The following is a 5,389-nucleotide window of genomic DNA, read 5'->3' as shown; positions in this document are numbered from 1 at the left end:
CATGATGTGACTACGGAATGTGTTCTGATGGTTTGATTGTGACGAGAATAGTTTTCTTGAGATGTAAAACAAATAAAAAGAAAGGGCCATTGGGTGCTTGGTGTCTATCTTGATTTGACGTATAGTCTCGAGTATGAATGTGTTGAAGGATTTTTCATGTTGTTCAATTGTGGAGCGAAGTAGATTTTCACATTTTGTTGAAAGTTCGAACTTAGGGAGATTAAGTGATCCGTAATGATTGTGGCTGCGAAAGGGTATGTCAAGATACCAATTTTAGGCAAAGCATGTGGGTTATCTCATGCGGAATAATCCACGGAGGTGTGCTCCTTATAAATTTTGAGCGGAGAGTTTCTTTTCTACCAGCGGGGTGTATGTGTTGAGATCTAAATTTGAATCTAGTTGAGAAAGTTGACTTGACTGTCAAGAGAATAAATGCGAGCTTAGCGGATAATTGAGGTATTTTATGGTTGGTGTTGCATGAGCTTGAGAAGAATTTTCGTTGAACTGACTGCGGTATTATGGCAGTAATAGAGTATGGATATTGTGAGTTATGGAATGTTTTGTTCTATGGCTTTGAGCCAAGTGGGGGAGTCTTCTATCACCAATTTGATTGCGCGGTTATGTGTTGTATTGGTTTTGGTCCGAGGTATACTTGTGGGTTAGTTATGACTTGCAGAGGTTGAGATCGATGAAGACTAGAATAATGAAATTCCTGAATACATGCTATATTGCGCTTTATGAGTATATAGAAATCATGGAAGGATTAAGTTGTTATTTGAAGGATATAGTGCGCACAGAGTATGAAATTGATTGGTGGTGTTAAAGCAGGGTTACTTCTTTTAGTGTTGTTGTACTAATGAGGCATGTGTTTTTCGGCCCATTCGGGCGGTGCAATTTGGATTTGAGCAAAGTGGGTGACTCTCGAGAAAGTTCTAATGGGTTTAATATTTATATATAGCAATTAAGGATTTCTCCGAACTTGTGTATAGATAAAGTCAGAGATTTGCATTTGATTATGCCGAGATTTGCGGTAATTTTGTATGATTATGGATTCCACATTCCAGTATAAGAAAGGTAAAAGAATAATTTTAAATTCACATAAGGTGCTTTCAGAGTGGGCGTTTCGATTATGGTACTTATGGGGGTGCTTAAGAAGAATATAGTGGCTTATGGGCCTTAGGGTGGTGTCGTTTTATGTTAGAATGTCTTGTAGTGAGCTTTGGGTAAGGATCGTAGTGTTCTGACAAGGAGAAATATCAACTTGAGGGTAATTCAGAAGAAACTCGAAAAAAATAGGACAACTAGGTAGTAGGCTAGACCAGTATGATAATGGTATGCTCGGTTCTTTTGGGTAATTATGATGTGGTGAGGCTCTACATGTTTCGGAGGCAATATTCTTGGGTGTAGTGACCTGCGTGGCTTGGTCGAGTTAGAGGAATTTAGTTCTGATAGTTGATTATGTGTAAATGCATTTCAAAGTATTCTTGATGGTTTCTACCATGGTTTGAGATGCATATTTTCTACCGGCGTGAGGAACATGTTGTGTATTGTGATTTCCCCATGGATGGGAGTAAATAGAAGGTTTCTAATTAACCGGGTATGTAATTTGCTGGTGACTCAGAATTGATAATGAGATTTTTGTGCTTGTCACATGGTGGCATGATAGGTGTGGTGTGTTGTGCGGGATTTAGATTTACATGTACAAGGTGACAGTTCATTCTTGAAAGGAATATCACGAATTTCAGACAGAATGCTCAGTTTCAGATATTTAGATGAATGTTATAACTGCTCGGTAATCCCTGAGAATGGTGCGCATTTCAAAAGGTGCATTGTGTTTTGACTTACGGATGTTCATTGGTATTGCGGTACGCACCTGGTTGATAGACTGCTGATATTCAAATTATTGCTATGTGGCATGGAAGAATTATGAAAGTATTCCTCGTGGGATGATCGTGCATGAAAGATGTGTTAGTCATTCGAGTGCTGGAGTTGGGATCAGTTACGGTGGTTCATGTGTTCTATGAATTTGGAGACTGGGAGTTCTTCGAAGCATATTGTTTCAAGGTTGCGACCTATTTGAGGTGAGTATTTTATTTAAACTCAGTGTATGCACTAGTTGCATTAATTATTTGTGATAGCTACGCGCTATGAGTGTGTTTATATGTGAGGTTTGAGCCCATGTGCGGGCATCGGGGCAAGTATTCATACTCAGAAGAATGCTTAGGCTATGATATGCCTAGAGTTGACTGTTAAGCGTAAAGTTATAACGTTCTCATATTTATACCTTTGTTGATAACTATCTTAGTCATATTCGAGGTTACAAAGAGGCTAATTCCCTGAATGAACTGGAAAGTTACTATTTTTGCGTTAATTTGCCGATTTGAATTGGGATAGCAGACTTTGCACATGCCTATACTATGGCATGTAATTTATACCAGTCCAAGAGCATGAGAATCTTATTTCATTATCATATACATGTGTACTTGTTAAATTGCTCATGTATGAGATGCTGGGACTGGAGGCCTATGACCATGTTAGGCGATTTATATTATTGGCACATGAGTTGTCTGTGCGAATCTACATATTGGTATCATTGACACGTGAGTTGTCCGTGTCGCACGTGAGTTGTCCTTGCAGTGTGTGGGAATTTTATTTCTTTGATAATTTATCTGATTTCATTACTTTCCTTCCTCTACAAAAAACAATATTTACTGGAGCAGCTTATTTGAGGAATTGTGCACATGCGCCTACGATTATCCTCTTCACAAAATTTGAGGAGTTGATTGTAAATATTAGGTTGTGGTGGTGCTAGCGGAACTTGCGAAATAGTTCTCTTCTCTCAGATGTTTTTCCATTTTTGGGTGCACGCATTGCACGGTTTTTGGCTTGAGATATATTGGTGTGGCATGTATGTGGAATAGTTGTGTTTGATAATATAAGGCCAACAGACCTAGAATGTGTACTATCAAATTTTATTACGGTATACTTGGGAGGATATTAGCGAAAGTCGGCTCAGAAAGTGATTATGGTTCTAGTTGGGAGAGAGAGCTCCATGTCTAGTTGATCTGATGAGCGGTTATGAGTTTTTGAATGTTTCTTTCATTATCGGTGGTGTACGAAGGTTTCAGAACAAGGTTCTGTTGAATGTGGGGTTTTATACTAGTACTTGGCTGGTTTTGAGTAGTTACTGTGATCGGGAATGACGCTGCGAGTATGCGAGTTGTGTAGTATATTATGTGATGGTATCTGGGGTTATGGTTATTGCTTGATACAACTTGTTTAGACTTATACAGTGTGTAGATGTGAGATTCGGGTCTTGTAAGAAATTTTGAATGTTGGGAATTGAATTCCAAGGTTTTTGAGCTAAGGTGAAATTAATGATCTTTATTTATGTTATGTTGTCAGGCCTATATGAAATAGGGTGGAGTGGGATCACCCCCGGGTATGTGCGTGGTAAGGTGAAATAGTGATTTAATTGCTTGGAAACAACTCCTCGAACGTATATTTAAGTGGGGGAGAATGTAACGGCCCGACCGGTCGTTTTGGGCATTTACGCTCCTTTCTACTATTTGAAGTCTTGAATAGCTTCATACGATGTATTATGACTTGTGTGAATTGTCGGTTTTGGTTTTCAGGTATTTCAGAGTTAGTTTGGAAGAATGAAATTCAAGGTTTAAAGCTTACGTTGAAAAGGTGGACCGGATGTTGACTTACATGTAAACGACCCCGGAATAGAGTTTTGATGATTCCAATAGCTCCGTATGGTGATTTTGGACTTAGGAGCGTGTCCGGAAAATTATTTGGAAGTCCGTAGTTGAATTGGTCTCGAAATGGCTAAAAATAGAAATTTAAGTTGGAAGTTTGACCGGGGAGTTGAATTTTTGATATCGGGATCGGAATCCAATTCTGGAAATTGTAATAGCTTCGTTATGTCATATACGACTTATATGCAAAATTTGAGGTCAATCGGACTTGATTTGATAGGTTTCGGCATTGAATGTAGAAGTTGAAAATTATTAGTTTTCATTTGGCTTGAATTGGAGTACGATTATTGTTTTTAATGATGTTTGATGTGATTTGAGGGCTCGCCTAAGTTTGTATAGTGTTTCATCTCATTTTTCATATTTGGACTTTGGGAGCTCGGTTTGTGGCGATATTTCTTGAGATTTTTAAGAAATTCATCGGGGTAAGTGATTCTAACTCGGATTTGGTTAATATACATGAATATATCATTGTTTTCATAATTTAATCAGTATTTTGAGATGGAACTTTGGGGGAAATTGTAGAAATTTCATAAAACGAATTTTTGGGATTTGAATTTCGATTCGAAGTCGGATTTGAGTGAAACTAGTATGGTTGGACTCGTAATTGAATGGGTTGTCGGATTTTGTGAGTTTCGTAGGATTCTGAGACGTGGGCCCCACTGCCGATTTTTCGAGCGGAGTTGGAAATTTTATAAATTGTTAAATTGTAAGAATTGGAGTATATTTTGATTAATTTGCATATTGTTTGAATAGATACAAATCGTTTGGGTTGAGTTGAGGAGATATAAAGGCATATGGAGGTTGATACGCGCGGAATGGAATTTATGGAGTATTGTTTAACTTGCTCGGCATCGGATTTGGCTTGTTTGAGGTAAGTAACATCTCTAATATTGGATCTTAGGGTATGGACCCTGATTATATATGTTATGTGAATTGTTTGGAGGTGACACACATGCTAGGTGATGGGCGTGTGGGCGTACACCGTAGAAATTGAGACTCGGTTGATTCCATAGAGCTGTATAGTCAATTAACTTATATTTTTCCATGTATTTTTATGTGTTAGAGAAACCGAGTTGTGACTCATGTTAGAAAACATGCTTATTCTGTTGGGACCCACCGAGGTCATTGTTGTTGTTGAATTATTTGCTAACATTTGTAATGACCCGACACGTCATTTTGCTTTTTAGAATCCCGTTCCCCTAAATAAGACTCTGCATACGTGCTTTTACTGTTTTATGACTTGCGGAGAGTGTTAGTTCGGGATTTGGAAGGGTTCGGGTTGAAATCAGAACACTTGGTTCCTTAAGGTTGGCTAAAAAGGCTAAGTTTGACTTCGGTCAACGTTTTGAGTAAACGACCTCGGAATTGGGATTTGACGGTTCCAATAGATTTGTATGATGGTTTCGGACTTGGGCGTATGTTCAGATCGAGTTTTGGATGACCCGAGAGCATTTCGAGTAGGTTTTTGTGTTATCGAGGTCCAAACGGGATTCCGAGATCGGGAATAGTTCCATATAGTGATTTAAGACTTGCACGCAAAATTTGGTGTCATTCCGAGTAGTTTAAGTACGTTTCGGCGTGTTGGGAGGAAATTTAAGAACTTGAAGTTCATATTTTTTATTCAA

The sequence above is a fragment of the Nicotiana tomentosiformis genome, chromosome 6 (assembly GCF_000390325.3).
Source record: "Nicotiana tomentosiformis chromosome 6, ASM39032v3, whole genome shotgun sequence".
Taxonomy (NCBI): domain Eukaryota; kingdom Viridiplantae; phylum Streptophyta; class Magnoliopsida; order Solanales; family Solanaceae; genus Nicotiana; species Nicotiana tomentosiformis.
This window is presented reverse-complemented; position numbering follows the sequence as displayed.